Source organism: Anas acuta, chromosome 1, assembly GCF_963932015.1.
Source record: "Anas acuta chromosome 1, bAnaAcu1.1, whole genome shotgun sequence".
Classification (NCBI taxonomy): Eukaryota; Metazoa; Chordata; class Aves; order Anseriformes; family Anatidae; genus Anas; species Anas acuta.
The window spans coordinates 83,093,727-83,112,701 of NC_088979.1; the positions used below are offsets into that span (position 1 = coordinate 83,093,727).

Consider the following 18,975-nt stretch of genomic DNA (forward strand, 5'->3'; position numbering starts at 1 on the left):
CTTCTCCTGTCTCATGTTTTGTAGCTTTTTCGTTTATAGCATCATTCCAAATCTTGTCTGTTAGGGACAAGAGGCTTCCCTGCTGTGCTGGGAAACAAAATCTGTTTAAAAATTTTTATTTCAGAACACTGCACTGAACTTGAGTCAAAGGATGCATGTTCAGAACATTTATCTGTGAGATAAGCAGGTTTCGACAGAACTATTTTGAGTTCAGTTTGAACAAAGATGTGATCTACAGGATACATTCTGGAAGCTCCAAGAAAACATAATGCATCAAAACACCAAGCTGACTGGCTTATACCTCTTTAATTAACCCATCTGATTAGAAGAGACCTTTCTGAATTACATATGCATGTACTTGTCCCTGGCCTAACTTTGCAGCTCATTGCTCTACCTTTGAAATCTGCAAATGCTTCCACTTGTGTTTTTAAGTCTTTGTACAAATTAAAGCTCATTTGAGCTTCAATCATGTACAGCTCAAGTCAAAAGGAGTTAACAATTAATTTAATTGGCAGCAGGATTCAGCCCTTCTTTAGGAAAGCAGAGACAGGAAGAAGATCATCTTTACTAATTTAATTAATTCATTAGGAAGAGATAGTGGAACTTGCATGATGCTGTTAACCTTACAGCAATTCGGTTTTCTTAACTCTAGCTGGCAATTGTAATATCTATTGTTGTTAGGAAAATCATTTGCTTCTGGAACCTGGTTTCAGCAGCTGATCTCTGATTCAGACCCACTGGAGCTAAATGAAACCCTACCTTATTGGGTCTAAGGAAATTCTGCAAACATTTCAGCAAATATGCATTTGTACCTTCAAAAGAGTAATATCAGGCTCTGTTTGACAGCATATTTGATATTTGTTTGTATCCCTAATCTTGAACGAATCCCATAGGGAGAAGTGGATGACTGTGGGTTTCTTGCAGAATTCAGCATCCTTGCGTTTAGATTTGGCTGTGTTCAACCAGTAGGAGTGAAAATTGCTCAGCTACTCACATTTCTGATGAACAAACTGTTGCAGATGAAAAAACCTGCTTAAATTGTGAATGCTAGGAAGTGGCAGATAATTGGGTGTAGATGTGCATGTCGATGCTTGTCCAAAACTGTACTTTTGAACTCTCACGCACAAACCTGCCACTTGCTAGCTGCAAGCAGTATGTATGTGCTGGTTCTGAATTTTGGTAGTACCTGTACGAAACAAATGTGACGTGTCCTGAATCCTCTCATTAATGAAGACACATAAGACAGAAACACCAATTAGGAGGCTGATCACAATAGGTCACATTGTGCTTCTGTACATAGACTTTTGATTAGGAGAAGCGGGGACTTTGGGTTATGGGAAGAAAAGACAATTTAAAACAAGGGTTCCTAAAATGGAGAATTTGCCTTGGGGAGGAGAAGGATGCCTGGACTAAGGGAAGTAAGAAGTTCTCCACTAGAAGAAAGCTCCTGTAAGTGAGGGATGATCCTGGAGATTGGAGAGAGGGATAGAGGTAAATGCAGTGGGATGGTATGGGACCTGGCCAGTGATGCCTGAGACCATTAACAGTGAGCAGCAGTATAGCATGAATTGGCAAGACTTTTGCCTGACTTTCCCAGACCAGTAGTGAGCATCCTGCTAGAGGGAGAAGTTGAGAGGGGAGAGTGACAGTGTGCAAAATAATCAGGTAAGATAAAAATGCTGATCTTGCTGGTACTTCAGTAAATCCCAGGCTGAAACTCACCTGAATGCAGGGAGCAGTATAAACTGTATGTATCACTTCAAGACCACCCAAGTCAAGGAGCTGGACTAGCTCTGGTCTTAGCTGGTATAATGGCCTTGTGTGGGTCCACTATATAGGTAGGAATTTAATTCCCTTTCCACCCTGGAAGTCACTATCAATAGCACAAACCGTCTTTTCCTCATCAGCCAATCTCTTCAACCAAGGATACAATGTAAAGACACAAAAGTAAATGAAATGGCACATGTTAGTCAGCAGGCTTTGGTTCTAAATTTTCTAGTCTCTTCCAATCTCAGTTCCAGATAGAATAGGAAGCTAAGGCATTGTCTTTCTCACATTTTTTCCTTGAAGATGACAATCTCTGCCATTAGTTCAAGACCATTTTTCCTTCAAGCCAATTCCACACTCATGGATAAGAACACAGTGCAATGTACAGAGATCAAAAAATGGATTTCAGATGGTTTTATGGGCATATAACTGTACTGTTCACAATGATACCTTCATCCAGTAAAAACAAACAGTAAAAACAAACAAACAAACAAACAAATAAACAAAACAAGTAATTATGGACAATTTCCCTTTCCTCTGCTTTCCTCTTCTCATTTGTCTAAAAACTGTGAATTTCCAAGTGGAATCTCTGCTGGGAGCCAGAAATGTTTTGTTTTGCTTTGTTTTCTCTCACTTGCTTGTCACATTATTCTCCTAAGCACCATACATATGCTTACTGAAAGAGCAGCACTCAGATCTTACCAGTAGAATAGTTTTAAACTTTAAACAGGCTCTTTGATGCTGTTGCTGACAGAGCTTTGCCAGTGATGCTCCGAGATACCAGCTACAATTCCAAACATGCTGCAATACCATCACAGTGGCAGAACAGGTTGAAAGCCATCTTCTCTTAAGAAAATTGCCTTGAATGACTTTCAGGACAGTCAACTCTTTTTTATAAAGAAACAACTTGCTAGAAGTTGGACTCTGTAGTCCTTTGCTTAAACTATAACTCATCTGTTGTCCAGAGGTTCATCTGGTGGTATGAAAAGCTATCTCTGACCCTAGCAGAAGCTGTAATTTTTAAGCATAGTGACTTCAGCCTTGAGTTAGGACAGAGAGAATAAGATGTTTATAAGTGCGTCTACCACAGTGCTTGGAGAAACATTTCTCCATTCACTTCTGTGACATTTCATCTCTTTCTATAGTTGCTGAGGGTCATCTAGAATGGTGCCATAATGCATAATGGGAACTCAGAACAAAAGAAGGGTTAGTAATTTGCTCAGTTTCTGGCAACACTTAAGCCTATGGTTGCCACGGATTTATTTTAATTAAGATGCTATTTCAACCCACTGTTCAGCTGGATTGCCTGCAGTTCTGAAGAGTTTGATGTAAGAACCTATGATATATTTCTAGACCAGGTAGAGGTGGCCTACAAGACTATTTATACTGTGCTTGGTAGGACTGTGAATATAGACAGATGGAAACAGATGTAAAATAAATAAATAAAAAGAAAAAGAAAATCAAGTATTTACGAAATCAGGAGGGAGAATGTCAGCAAATGCATTGTAAGATATGTCTCCAAATGGAGTCATCTTCACATGATGCATCATTGCTCCATTGTCCTGTGTGGGAGAGAGAAAGAAAGCAGCCAGACTAACAGCAGCTGCTTTCAGCTGTTGTGCTTTTCATCTGGGTTACTCACCCTAGGGCTTCAGGGACAACAAGGCTCCTTCTCCAGATATTTAAGAACAATTGAAAATATTTTGAGGTTCACTTTCACTGATTCAACTTGAGGAATCATTCACACAGACTTGAAGGAAAAGAGAATCTTTTACTTTAAATATCCCTAAAAATCTCTTGTTTTGTTCCTGTGAAAATCAAATAAAATACTGTGAAGAATATGTAGATAGGACTTTAAAATTATTTTGGATATTGAACCACTGTAGTCTGAGAATGTTTAGCCTGCAGCACCTTGTACACCACAAATAGTATAACACATTACCCTGTTAACAGTAATAAACTCCAAATTGCAGAACATAAAACATTTGACAGCAGTTCTGGGATTATTTTGGCCTCAGTGAAGAAATGGAACTATCATAGCTGTGAAGCTAAGAGATGTTATGATGTAGAATTTATGACATGTTCGCCTCCAATACTAATTATAAACAAAGAGATCTATGAAGATCCAGATCACAGCATTGTGATAAAATTTTTAAAGAATATAATATTTTAAAAAGTCAGTGAAGAAGGGGGATATGGAGGGGAGAATGATGTAGGATGGTCTATACTTATGGTGTTAAGGGAACCAGTTCATCCCGCATTCAGTATAACAGGAGGTGAGACAGACACACTTAACTGATGATTTCTTTGCCAGTATACCCAACCCAGTAAGTTCCCGGAACCAACAAACACTCTGTGTCCCTTGGACAAAAAAGAGCAGCCACAAAGAGCAAATTCTCACTCCTGTCTAATAAAAGGAAAATAACAGCTGAGAGATTTGTAAATGTTTGCTGTAATTCTGCAACAGAATAAAATGTTAAATTCCACATACTGCTGTGGCACTCCCATCCTGATCATCATCAGTGAAAATATACCTTCAGTGCAGCAGCTGTAGCTGCTCTAATAAGATATCTACATAGAGAAAATAGGCAATCAAATTTCTGCAAAGTATGAAATTTTCCATTAAATTGTCTCTTCCTTTTATATAACACAGCTGCAACAGTTCTCACTAGCTTTTCCTATCCATGCTTCAGCAAACATAACTCTCTCTAGTAGGATATTTTCCAAATGACTCATTTGAGATTCAGAAGATTTCCTCTAAAGGCGTCTAGACCATGACCCCAAAAAGTTTATCCTGGGAAAAAGAAAAAAAAAAAAAAAAGAAAAAAGATCCTATCATCTACATCCATCACTTAAGAAACGGAGAATGTTACAAATGAAGAACATACTCCAATAAATTAAAAATGGCTGCAGATGTAATGAATGTCTGTGTCATTTACTTCTAAATGAATCTCTGGTAATTTAGTCAATGTATTAATCTTCAAAAGACTTTTGATGTTGTGGTCTGTTTGGCTTTGTCTGCTGAACTTTATAGTTTTGCTTTTAATAAGGCAGGGGTTCTGTGTTTTTCATCTGAGTAACAAGTCATTATTGGTATACTGAATTGCTTGGAATTACTGTAAATTGCAGTGTTTGCCTGCTAATTGATGGAGTTTCTGAAGTCTTCAATAAAAGGTGTTATTCTTTTCCAACACTAATGATCTGTTGAGTACTGTCCTACTGCTAGTTTTGGTGTTGATAATGGAGATACATGCTATGCCTATGAGACTTTGTCATTGGACTTACAGAATGAGTCAGGTGATTTAAGCAACAAACATCTACATCTGTACCTAGACTGTACGTCTAGGGTATGCACAGTCACTGAAGCAATCAAAATGCTTACATGGGGTAATGACAGTCATGGGAAAACTGTGTAGCTTCTGTGGAGTCTTTTTTTCCCCTCTCTTTGCACTGCCAGCTTGAAGAAGCAAGCAGCCTTGAGTTAATTGGGTCAAATCTGAGCAGATCACTTGAGATGTATGAAGGCAGGTGCAAGGTTTCTCTTACATTTGAGCCCTACCTCAGCTCTGCCACACTGATTTAAATAACACACTGAAATAACACACTGGCTGAGCAGAACAGTTTGGGGGAGGAATCATTCAAAATAAATAAACCTTCTTCAAGAGTTTGGTGTCTGAAATTATTACATTTTGAAATGTCTTGTAATTTGTCATTCAGTCTGAAATTAAATGTTTTGTTTCCCCTGTGTGTGGCTAAGACCTGTATGTCTTTAGCTCAAGACGAGGAGAAAGTACCAATAACTTTTGGAAAATATTTGAAAAAGAAAAGGCAAATACTTAAAACTGTAGTAATAAAACTTTTTTCTATTTCAGAAAAATTTCCTCAGCATCACCACTTTTGGTTTCTGGTAAAACCTCATCCTTTCTTTTGGGTCAAGACCATCTGCCAAATTCAGCAAATGTGGTGATAGGTTCAATTCCTATCCAAACTCAAATTTCTTTCAAAATCACAATTAAAATAAAAATCACATAAGGTGCTGCAAAGGGTGTTGACAGTGGCAAAGTTCACCCTCGTCACTGGCTTTCTCTGAAGAGCTCATGAGGTTTTTGTTTCCATGGGACAGACTTCCAGGCAGAGGCAATAGCACTGCCTGAAAAATAGACAAATAAACAAAATGTCTTTGATCAGAACTATCTATGAATCTCAGAGATGGGGCTGAGCACTGAGTAAGAGCTGAAGAACTCCAAAGCTAGTCTAACTTGAGCCAACACAGACTTTGTGGTGTCATTTCATGGGTCATTTAGAAGCTGTCCATGGACCAACAGGGACTCAGTCCTCCACGAGCAGTCTGAAAAGCAGACTGATTTACTGTAGAAACGTAGTTGGTTAAATTTTAACATCAATATATATATTATCTGTGTAACAGATTGCTTTATTGTTTTCATGCAAAGGAAACATTTGTTTCTGTGGTCTCCTTCTTAATTGTCACATTATTGACATTGCCTTAAGAAAAATACACCAAGCTCATATTTCATTCACTACCCTTCACATCTTCATCATTCAGCACTGAAAAAAAAAAAAAAAAAGCTTTATATTTGACATCACTTTTCACATATAGAACAGCAACTCTCTTGTTGAATAATGCATACAGTATATGGGAAGCAGCCTTGCCTGCAATAGCCTGTGATTTAAAAAACCTGTGCTCTGGGTGACTTTGAGCAAGTAGCTTCCCTGTTCTCTGCCTTGACTTCTGCTTTACAATAGTGTGTATAATGCTATGGAGCTGCTCACCAAGGAAGACACTTGTGTTCTGTGAATTAAATTGCTAAATGAGTAAAGTAATAACAATTTGCACCTCATTTTCCACTTGCACTGATAAATGATATGTGTATCTGTCATAAAATGCTCCTATTACATTAAATATGCACCCTTATCATCTGTGCATTAAGTGCACAAAGCTGCACAGGACCGCGGATAGCCAATAGAGAGGACTAAAGGACTACGGAGGAGGTGGAGGGAAGCACTGTTCCGTAAGAAGGAGCATAAAACAGCATGCACTCCCCAGCAAGCACTGCCCCTCAGCCAAAACTCAGCTCTGATGTCCTCAGGGCAGCTCGTCTTTTCAGGGAAAACATAGCAAGATTAAACAAGCTGGCTGAAACATCAGCACTCCATGCAGGACTGGCAGTGAAACATACTGGGGCCATCTCAGCACTCCCACTTCCCTCCTTATTGCTTTCTTACAGTGACACATACTCATACCCGTGCCTTCTTCTACCTGTCCTATTGTACACAGATGTGCTTAGCTCTGCATGAATTCTCCCAGAATAAGCAGCAGCTGCTCCTGGCAGGTGCTAAACCTGTTTAGCACATCCCTTCCCTTCCCCCTTCCCAGCACGTCTGCATGCAAGCAAGCACACATGCACAGAGCAATATTATCACACATTAAATTACTGCTGTTGAAATCAGATTCTGGCTTACATGATGCTGACAATATCGTGGTTTATTGCTAAATGCTACAAATAATTCCTGACGCTCTTGGTGATTTATCTTGTAGCTCATCTATTCAGGGATTTCCTCCGCCATGTAATATCACCAGGATTTTGCCTGAGGAACAACTGCCAGGGAGGACCTGCTATTACACCTTGCTTCCTTCTTCTGGAATATATTAGCATAATACAAGCAAACACCACAGAGCAGTTTGCCATATTGTGTAAATGCTCATTTTATGTTAAACTTAAACTGATAATAGATTCTTGTTGAGAAGAGGCAGATTTTCAGGTTTTTTGTTTTTTAATAGAAAAATGTAAAAACAGCTGGTATGTCTGTATCTGACTTAATCCCAGCATAATCCAGTGACATTTTTGCATCCTTGCCTGTCATTTAACATACACCTAAATTCAGACTGCAGAAAAGAAGTTCTGTATTTACGGTGGTATACTACGAACATTTTACCATTGATATCCACCAGTGAGCCTATAGTTGTGTATATTATGTCCAGGACATAAATAGTCGTCCTTGGGGGGGGGGGACGACACATGCTTGGTTTACCTATGGAAAGCATATTAGAAATGCCTAGGAATAGCATACATGACCAGCTGAGTCAAGGGCATATCCACTCACTGGAAGAGGTTTGCTCTCTGGAACAGAAGTTGTTCCCAAAGCAGTGAATGCACCAAGTGCTTAGTTCAATAACACACGTATATAATGACCAGCCTGAATCAGGCCCAGCTAGCCCCACAGCCTGTTTCCCAAACTACCCAGCAGGTGATACACTGGGGAAGTTGTTAATAAGTACAGACAGATCTTTGGCCAAACACCTCTTCTGGCAGTCAGTGCCTTCGAGATCACCTGAGCTGAAGGTCATGCAGAGACCATCCTTGTAATGAGTGCCAATGGACCTGTCCTGATTTAGCTAATCCTTTCCTGATTCTATTTGCATTTTTTCCTCCACAGCTTCTCTCAGCAACGAGAGCCTTCTTTAATTATGAGCTGTGTAAAAAAGCACCTTCTTTGGCTTGCTTTAAAACTGCTGCTTGATCCATTGGCAATGAAGTCCCATTAATTCTTGTGTGTCCAGAAACAGGGAATAGTCCTTCCTCATGCTTGTTCTCTACCCATGTAATAACTTTAATCAGTTTTACCATATCTCTTTCTTTCAGTGATCAAACAGTTCAGTAATTCTTTCACCTCTGCTTTTTAGAACATAAGGGAAGGTCTAGTCCTACAGGTGCAGTCTTCAGAGTATGTTGGCAGCAGGCATTTATACAAATGGTTAAGGTGCTTTTGGTTTGGCTCTCAATTCTTCTTCCAAATAATTCTTAACAGCCTGCTTGCCCTTTTGACCGCTGCTGAGCAATGAGCTTACAGAAACCTATCCAGTGCAACTCCAAGATTTACTTCTCGAATGGTAACAGCTAATTTAGAGCTAAGAACAGTACATGCATGGCTAGAAATATTTTTCCAATATGCATTACATTGCACTTATCAGTGCTGAATTATGGTTAATATAGCAAGATCTTCTGCAGTCATTCACAGTCAGCTTTAGATTTGACTGCAATAAATAATTCTGTATGACCACCAAGCATTGCCACTCAGCCCCCTTTACAAGCTTGCTCCTGAGATACGATGAATCCTCAGCATAGCTAACATTTTCCTGTGAAAAATTTATCATTTGCTCTTGTTTCTAGTCTTTTAATCAGTTATTACTCTATGAGAGGCCTGAGAGGCCTCTCCAAATGACTTTTTTTTTTTTTTTTTTTTTTAAGAACCTTTGCGGAGAAACATTCTTGAGATCTGTCTGGGAACCCTCAAAACCTACATCAAATAAATCGCCTTTATTCATGTACTTCTTTATTTCCATCATAGAGCACTCATAGATTTGTGAGTCATGACTTGCCTTGGTAAAAGCCATGTTGACTATTCCTCAATAAATTGTACTTTTCCGCACATCTGGCAAATCTGTTCTGTACATAAATTTCTATGAGTTTGTTTGGTACAAAAGCCAGGCATAACAGTCTATATTTTCCCATCTCTCTCTTGCAGTCCTGGTTAAACCAAACCAAACCAAAAACTTTTCTTCTGCTTTCTGATATCTATAACCTGAAGTTTGTCTACTCCGAGAATAAAACAAAAACTTTAACTGTTTTACAGTTTTGTTTTGTTTTTAATTATTTACTGTTATTTATTGATTTGTTCCATATCCTATTCTGCTGTTTTTTCCAGATAAGACAGATATTCCCTGGGAATATACCCGCTAAAGAACAGCAGTGTCTCATGTCTCTCCTTCACCTCTTTGTGGAGAACACAGAGACAGAGAAAACTACCACCTTTCCCAAGAGAAGCGAAGGACATGCCTTTCACCACTAGCAGCTGCTGCCACTTCGTACCTTCCTGTCCTAGAAGATGTGGTACCAGCTGTGCAGATCCCTGTTTACACTGGGCTTCATCCCCTCCAGTATTCATTCAGCTTTCTTGCAATGACATTGGTGCCTGTGTGATGCTTTTACTTTTTGTTCAATTCTGGACCTCAGTGGGCACGGTAGGTGTCCTATTTCTGATGCTTTTGAAGTTTTTGTTGTTATTAAATTTCATGCCTTTAGCAAATTGCTCCTCACAACCTCTTCTCATATTTTTTTTTAGACCGCCTTACCAAGGTTTTATATGCTAAAAACTTGCTAAAGTTTTTGCTGCTAGTTATGGAATCATTATTGCTTTCTCTCCCTGGCTCAGAACTTGTTTAGTTATTTCAAGCAACAAGACATAACATGGAAAGGAGAAACTAGAAGAGCCTCACATGAAGTGTCCTACAATCCTCTCAGAGCTAGAGGGTCATGCTTCCTTGAAGCATGGAAGGGATTTTATCTTGGGTTTCTGTCACATCAGTCTGTGAGTAAATGCTGATTCTATCTTCACCTCTAATTCCCTGCACACTTTCATTTTGTCCCCTTGCTTAGTGTTCCTTGGGAGCACACAGATGGCTCTTAGCACAGCATCAGTGTACCCCATGCCTCAGGGCCAGCTTCTACCCCTTGCTCCATAAGGATCCCAGGTGTATGGCTCTGGGACCTGCTTTCTGCTCCTGGGAACCCATCACTATGAAAGGTTTGGTGTTTTAACTCCTTCTGTGCATGCTTTCATAACTCCAGCCTTCAGGCTGAGTGTATACATTATCCTTCTGAAAAAATGCTAGCAGTTTAAAATTAAAATATGTCAGCACTAGTAAAGCCAAATATGCAGTCTTATGATCATGACAAAGTAGTTTGGGTCAAGATTTGTCTTGTAATCTTTCTTTGTAGTGGTTTGTAAGGAAAAGCCCCTTTGGTGTTGGCCCTGACATTAACCTTTCAGACTAGAATGCATTCAGACAAGTCAGACTGTTTTTTGTCCTCTGCTCTAGAAATAAATAATTAAATAAATCTGAAGGATAATTCTTTATGTATTGATCTGTGAAAATCCCATCACTGCTATCAAATATTCAAAATTTGCTGTTACCACATTGCAATGATTTTTACTGTTTTGGAACAATGTGATTTTATATGTGAAATACAGAGGAAATTGCTTTTTCTCGGTGTTCCAATGTTTCTGAAACACAGCCTCACTGAAATTAAGCTAACTGATTAAATGAGCTAACTCAATCAACTAAATGAGCTCTACTCTCCCACAGGACTTAAAAGCAACCCAAACTTTCCACTAATAATATATCTATTTCCACTAATAATATATCTATGATGGCCTTAGGGGTCTTTTAACTGGAGATATGACTGAATTTAAAAACAGAAGTATCAAAGTTGCCTAAAGATACCATTGTTTTGGTCTTCTCAAAAACAGCAGCCCAACAGGTCTCTGAGTTTGTCAGTCTATGGTAATGACATAAGTAAATTTGAACTGTAATTGACTCAGATTCAAAGCTCAATTCCATAATATCTGGCCTTATAAGGCATATTTAGATTGTTTTGCCTTGAAATAAGCAGACCAGGGTTTCTTCTAATGCAGTGGAATAATGCCCTCAAAGCTTGAGCAACCGGAGGACTGGTAACAATAATGACATCCATAATCAATATATCATCACTCTAATCATCTATTATGCCTTTATGTGGAATGAAAATTGGATGAAGGTCCACCAAAAAAAAAAAAAAAAAAAAAAAAGAGGAAATGCTCAGCAAAGGCATTGTTATCAAGAATGCCTGTCTTCAGAGAAGCTACCTGGCTGCTTTTCTCCTAGGATTATTTGGAGGGACAAAGCTATGCCATATAGGCTCTACAGCCAATGAGGAAAGTAAACTTTAAGACACGGTCCTGACCTGCTCCCTGCTTTTCTGCTCCCCAGAGAAAGAAATTTTCTGGGCCAAAGTAAAAAGAAGCATGTCCCTCCAACTCTTCTTGGGGCTGGGGCTTTCTGAATGGACCAGGGGCAGCAGATGCTTTGGCAAATCTTTTTTTCTGAGCTCTCAAGTGAGCAGGGCACAGGTGTTTTCTTTAAGCAAATTTGGTGGGCAAGATGGTTTTGTTGTTTGTGTGTGAATCTGTCCTCTGTGGGGAAAGATGATGATTTCCATCTTCTCCAGAGCCCAGATGTTTAATCCTACCACTTCCTTAGGAAGCTCTGAGCTGCAGTGCTGCAGAGTCACCTCCCTTCACTCAGACCAGGACCTCTCCCATCTGCCTCAGTGGAAGAGGTCTCCAGCAAAGCATCATCCACAACAAAACAGCATCAGTGGTGATTCCTGACTTCTTCTTGCAGGCACCAAGACCTACTGCTTCTGGTCACAAACCTCCAGATGGATCTACCAAAATGATACCTGTAAGTACAGTTGTGCTGTAGGGTAACCTGCAGATGACAGGCCTCACCTTCTCCTGCTGAAGTTATGGCATGGTGTGGCAAGGACAAAGTACTTACAGAGCCAGAAAGAGAGCAAATAACTAAAAACCCCAGACTGTGGCCGCGGTGTTATAATAGGTTGTGTAGGACCAGTCAAGCGAGCTTTAGGGTCCTGTTTTAGGGCTATTTCTAGGTCTGATCACATACTTAACCCAGGAGCTTTTGAAAGACATTGGTACTTGGAGCAGAAACCAGCACATAGCCTTATCCTCTTCACTAACCACTAGGTAACGTCTGTTTGGAGGGGGGGAGAGAATGTGTGTCAGGATCTCCCTCTGGACTGGTGCTCTTGCATTCTTGTGAAAATGGAAGTTGTTTTTTGCCAGCAGGGAAAAGGAAACCAGAGTCTAATAAATCGTTCAGTGTAAACACAAGTGAATTCATTATTCATAGTTGTTTAATGAAAGTTTTATGTTAACAAATCTTGGTTCAGTAGATGGCTCATAAGCTATTTGCTGCTTTTTCCTGTCTTTTTGTTTCTTTAATTCACTAGGTCACATTCATTGCAGGTGAAGCTTTCAGAAAAAGAAAAAATAAAGATCTGAAGTGAGTCAGTGCTTTTGAGCACTCACTAGCTGCAAGATGCCTTTTGCTCCATTTGATTCAACTCCATTATTCATTGCTTGAATTTTTTTTTTCAGAAGGAGACACATGTTTAAAATGTCACTTACAATATGAAAATTTGTTTTAACACAGTTTAGTCTGAGCGTTTATGGTAGTCCCAGCGTTCCCATCTGTGCTTATGAATCTTTTCTTTCCATAAATAGGTGAAGGAAACTGTGTTTTGTTCTATTCCTATCTTCACTCAGAGCCTCACAACTTGCTCTCATTAAGTCTGTGTTTGCAGAGGTCATTATGAATAACGTCTCGTTGAAGCTGCAGTCAGAGATAAGAGGTTTATATGTGGGATTCTTAAGTAAGGCCTGGTCATGGTGGTTTTCACTAGTTTCCATATTTTCAGTATTTCCATATTTTCAGTGGGCCAACTCTTTGTCAGAACAACTTCTGTACTACTTGACTCATCCTTTCCTTGGCCCTTCTCTGAGAGCAGAGTACACACACCCACCAGGTTCAATGAGACGTGCTTCAACCACTTCGAGCTGCATCTTTGTCCTCACAATGTTATTAACAGCCACTATATTTTAAAGCAGGCTACATGCTTGATTTTCAGCACTTTGTGGATTTTGATGTATCCGTCTGCAAACTGAAATTAACCATAGGCAGAAGTACTCAGGGAATCAGTATTTCACTAGGCTTCAGGCATGGGTAAATGGAAACTAAAACTAAATGCCAATGTACCAATTAAGACCTTCTTTTATTTGAACTATGGCTTATACCTTCCCACAGTACTAGAAATATTAAAAATCCATAGTATGAGTGAGGAAGATTAGACCTCTTTTCTTGCAAAAAATATAGTCCAACAGCTTTACCCTTCCATTCAGAAACTTGCATTCCTCTCTGTGGCATGTGTTGTGATTAAAATATCTTTGAAGCCCAGCACAACAGACTACCAAGATAAATAACCCCCAGTTGATAAAAAAAACTCGCTGTTGAAAGAAGGTGCTGTAATCACAGCTGGCTATGGCTCTGCAGCACTCTGCAGGCAGCCGCGAGGTCTGGAAGTACAAACCCAGGCTGTGTCACAGCTGGCAGCTCTGCCGTACCAAAGCAGAGACTAGGAGGGACAGGGCACCCAGCAGAGTCCTGCCTGCCCTTCATCTGCCTCAATTTTCCTAATGGCTCCACTGCTTATGTTAGATGTGCATACTTTTTTACATAGCTACCTAATTATCTCCATCATCAAAATGATATTTGTAAGCCCAGCACACAGAGGGGAAAAAAGAGGTAGTGACGGTGAGAACACAAGGAAAGGAAGGGCTGTACCACCACCGTGTTTTTGCCAAAACCTGCCTCAAGTGCCAAGTTCGGTCTCTAAGCATCTCCACAAAGAATTGATTGAGAACATAGGCTCACAAAGTCTGCCAAACTGCATTTCCTCCCTTTTCCTTGCAAGGGTCCAGGACAATTGGCGTAATTAAAAGTCATGCTGAGGAAGAGACAGAGCAGAGCTGCAAAATGACGGAGGGTGATATTCACCTTTGACAGAGGGAATATTCAAATGACAGAGGGAATATTTACATTTCAAATATTCACCAGAAAGGTGAATATTCCCTTCCCTGTTCAGTGCAGGTCAGGAAATGGGCTGCTGTCCCCTTCCTGGATGTGCAACTTGCTCTGTTTCTTCCTGACGATACTAAAGGCTGCATCCCCTATCCCAGTGCAGGCTGTTGGACTAGGAGCCTTTGAGACAGCCCATCTGCAACCTACATCTGCTGTACTGTATTTATGTGCTAGCAACAATTATTGCAGCAAACAGGGAACGCATTGCTGTCCCAAAGAGATCTCCCAGTCACGAACACCCTTCTGGCCAAGTCCTCTTCACCCCAGCCCTGCAGGCTACTCTTTCAGGGAACCTACTCCCCTGGACCATTTTCAGGCATGGCCAGCTTTCCCAAATGATCTGGAAGTTATTATAACTACTGTGATAGCCTCCACCTCATGAAGAAGCCATTTTGTTGTCGTCCCTTTTGCAGAAGAGTACGACTTAGGGCATGAAGTAAGCCTGGACAGGCTCACTCAATGAGCCCCTCGCTCCTCTCCTCCCAGGAGCAGGGTGCCCCAGGCTTTGTAGCATCCATTTCAGGCACCTCCAAGCACAGAGGATGTTTGCCTGTAATGCCATGGAGAGAGGAAGCAGTTTGAATGGATGCAGTCCTCTGCTCAAAGCTCCATCCAACTTAACGCCATCATGAAATCTGTACACTGATTTAAAATAGCAGAGAGTTTTCCTGACATAGTAGCTTGTGTTCTTTTTTTGTTGTTGCTTTTTTTTTGTTTTGTTTGCTTGTTTGTTTTAAGAAAACCAAAACCTAATGAGAAACAGAAGGGGCCAACACATGCAATAGCCCTACAATTAATTCCTTCCTAACTCAAATGCTTTTGGAGTCCAAGAAAGTTTGTGTCTTTGAGCTCCACTGAGTGATGACCTCAACTGGAACGCTATGCCTGGGCCTCTACAATGATGAAAAAGACTTGAAAAGGTTTCTGAGGTGCCAGTATGAATTCATTTTTCAGCAGCTGCATGTATCTATTTTTCTCACTCAATTAATGTAAGCAACAGACACTGAAACTGGGTGTTTAAGTTGAGCGAGTGAAGGAAAATGCTGATATTATTCAGGAACTGATGGTATCTGCCAATATCTACCACCGCTGGCTGAGGTTTGATGGAAGAACTGAGAAAACATGTTGAAAATGTGACAGCCAGTGAAAGTGTTCTGCTTGATTGCTCCAAATTGGATAGTGTTTGCACAGATGGGGCACCTACTCTGACTGGCAGGAGTACTGGTTGTGTCGCTTTGCTAGACAGGTTTTTGTATCAACAGTTATCCAATATACCATTTTATTGTCATTGGGAGGCTTTTTGCACTAAAGACCTGGATTTTGCAAGAGCTCTAATCCCTACTGTCTGTTTCATCAACACAGTACTCATGCATACAGTAAATCAATGTTTCTTACAAATGTGAACAGGAGGAAATTAATGCTCCTCTGTAACATTAGTTAGCTGCAATAAGAAAAGGCCCTTCAAAACTTTTGGAAACAAAAGGAATAGGTGGCTTTTGGAAGGGAGGAGTGAATTCATGAACGACAGCAATCTGCTTAGAGACTACAGTTAGATAGTTAACTAGTTTCCTTCACAAGCATTACAGTTTGTCTCTATTGCATCGGTATGTCTACAGGAAAAAGGCTGTCTTTGGGTTATGATGTTTAATGGCCTTTTTCATGATAAAACCAATGAAAACTCTTGTCCCATAATAATTTGGATCACCTTCTTTTGGAGCAGTTAAGAATTGATAACAAGGCTATAAATTAGGAGATCTATGCTGCAATGTCATCAATTCTGGGCTCATGCAAATGAAGTGTTGAAGACATTAAGGTAGAAAAGACCGCTGTGGCCATTTAGCAATCCTCTTGCTCAATTTAAAATGGGAAATGTTGAAATTCAACACTGCAGGAGAGCTTGAGAAGGAACTGCAATTCATTTCTACTGAACCCAGACTTACCCCCACTCTGGAAAAAGGTCCCTAAAGTTATTTTCCCCTGATATATGCAACCTTGTTCTTTCTCATGGATAGTTTTTGGCCAGTTTCAATCCATCAGCAGTCAGTTTTAGATAACAACCCCCTGGTTAGAATATATGTTTCTTACATCCCAGATTTTATGTAGACTTAATTCTGTATGTTCCCCAAAGCTGAATGTATATACTGAAGATGTTACAGGTAAAATGCCTGTTCAGAAACCCACTGAGCTGCCACTGCAACACACTGCTGAAGGCCACTGTTGCTTTGAGCAGAGGGCACTCCCATGTAGATGAAGCCCTGATGTGATTGGGGCACAATGCAATTGTCTTCCCAAACTGGGACAACATGGGAGAGATGTCCCTGCAGTGGCCTGGGATAAAAAAAGGAACTCCTCATCTCAGTGAAGTCATCTTCACTGGAGTACATAATTACCACTGAATTTTTAAACAGCTGTAACACATAATATTAATGCCTGAAGAGAACAGCAGAAGGCATTTCCAAGGAAACAAACCACCACATTTCCCTGTTTACTGTCACAATGGGCTGAGATAAAGCTAAAGCTGGTTGAGAGCTAACAGGGTTTAGAAAACAGTCAAAACTGAGAAATACAACATCTACAAACAGAAAGGATCATATAAATGGAGAAAACCTGTAGACAGGGGCAAGAAGCTTCAGCCTCTGTTTGCCATTTTATATTCCCAGCACAGCTCCATCACTTCATTGCCCTAAATCTGGCATGTGGGAGGAAGGAACCAGAGCAGAGAGAGAAGGAATGCAAGAGGTGCCAGAGTTGAGGTAAGAAACAAAAGGACAGGTGGCAGAAACAATCCTGTGAGCCTGGTTTTGTGCACACACCTCTGATATGTTCAGGTTTAAACATCTGCCCATGTGGTGAGGTACTCCAGTGATGATATCTCTATGTAGAGAAGCATTTAGAAAGAATAGGGGATTGGAAACAAGGATAGAGACATCCCTGTCTCAGAATGTTATTTATGAGGATACCTTAAGTTCCTATGCTGAACAGGTTCCTTCTAGGGGTCTATGGAGCAGTACGGGGTGCCCCCTTGCAGAGGAAAAGCTTTGTGCCAAGCATTTGATTGAGAGAAGGGAGAGGTTGCAGTGACACACTGCTCTGCAGATCCCAGTGTAGGCAGTCTCCGAGACGAATTTTCTTTTTCTGTTAGAAAATGGCAGCTTTTAATCAGTCCATTGTGCTGAAGCAGTAACCAGATACTCACTCTTTTCTTAGCTCAGTACTGGTACAGGATCAATGAAGACCTCAAAACCAACCAACCAAACAAACAAGCAAACAAAAAACCTTCAAGTTTGTCACCAGTTCAATGTGGAGGCAGAAGGTCAGAGAGGAGGCATTTCAGACTGATGTTTGGTTCAGGTTTAGTAAATTCCTTGAGCATTTTTCTTTGAAATTTGTATTATAATGCTTCTGGTGGGGAAAAAATGAGTAACAGAACCACAGAACCTGAATACTGCAACATAATGGCACACACATTGCAGCCAGATAGATCCTGATCCAAGTCTGACCGATTATAACTGCAGTAGAGAACTCCGGCCAAGGTAGTTTGCTAAAATTCACAACAGGACAGTGGGCAAGGTGATGGAGCTGTTAGCAGCAAGAGATGATAAATCTCTTTCTGAAATGGGAACTGACTGACAACTATGTCTATCTCCAGTGTATTACAGGTTATTTCATCTGCTTCTCCCTGCAGACAAGCCTGCACAAAGATCAAGCCAAATAAATGCTTAAAAGTGAGCCGCTGCAAAGTGTAGTTTTTCACTGCCTGAAACCTGGGGTCGAATCCTGGGCCATGGTGAGTGTGCTCCCTGTAGCAGGTGGGAAGGGTCACACAAGACCAGAGTTGCATGGGGTTGCAAAGGTGTCTGTAACTCATTATTCTGTTTCCAGCAGTGGCTGTAAGGGGTTGCTTAAGGAAAAATAGTCAGGCCAGGCACGTAGGCTACGTTGCCCTAGCAGTCTCTCAGCCTGTAAACAGAGTAAGGTCCATTTTTCAGGGGCTTGAAAACCACAGCCTTAGCATTTCTGGCTGCTTGTTCTAGCCGCCTGAGGCAGTGGCCTCACAACTTGCACGAAATCAGGGTCACTAGTGAGGCAGGACACAACGGTCCGGCACATCTGCATGTCAGTGCGTCCAAACAGTATCACACAAAAGTCAGTTGTATCAGCAGACACTGCATGTCCATGTCCCTGCTTTTAAAATGTGCCTTCCGAACAGGAACCCAAAGAACCAACATACTTTAATTCAAGTGTTTAGTTATGGCCTTGGGAGTAGGAGTAAGGCTTTCCTCTTTACTCATACATGCTCAAGTCACTAGGACTCCTGCACATCATTTTCATCTCCAGCATCCTCAGAGTTTTTGTTTGTTTGTTTTTCCTGCTTATTGTTAGGATTTCAAGAAGGGAGAACAAATTAAACAAACAAACAAACAAAAAGCAAAAAACACTTTCAGTTTAACCCACACCTGAGAGAGGGCTGCCTAGGGTGCAAGGAAGACCTGAAACAGGATCTTCCATTTCTTGTATTGATCAGTCTAACCTGTGCAACAAGGTATAAAGTAGATTTAGGATGTGGCAAAAACTTTTCCTACTTCCTATTTCACAGGGAAAATTAAATAAATAAATAAATAAATAAATAAGCAACATAGCAGCTG

At 40.5% G+C, this 18,975-nt stretch overlaps 2 long non-coding RNA genes across 2 annotated transcripts in view; one reads left to right on the plus strand and one right to left on the minus strand.

Annotated features, from left to right (window-relative positions):
- LOC137858362 (uncharacterized) overlaps nt 1-18,975 on the minus strand; it is a 43,094-nt gene that overhangs the window by 14,621 nt on the left and 9,498 nt on the right. The window lies entirely within an intron of this gene.
- LOC137850171 (uncharacterized) lies at nt 9,496-18,031 on the plus strand. Its single transcript, XR_011092322.1, has 4 exons — nt 9,496-9,808; nt 12,011-12,070; nt 16,990-17,082; nt 17,537-18,031. It is a non-coding gene; the product is annotated as an uncharacterized lncRNA (long non-coding RNA).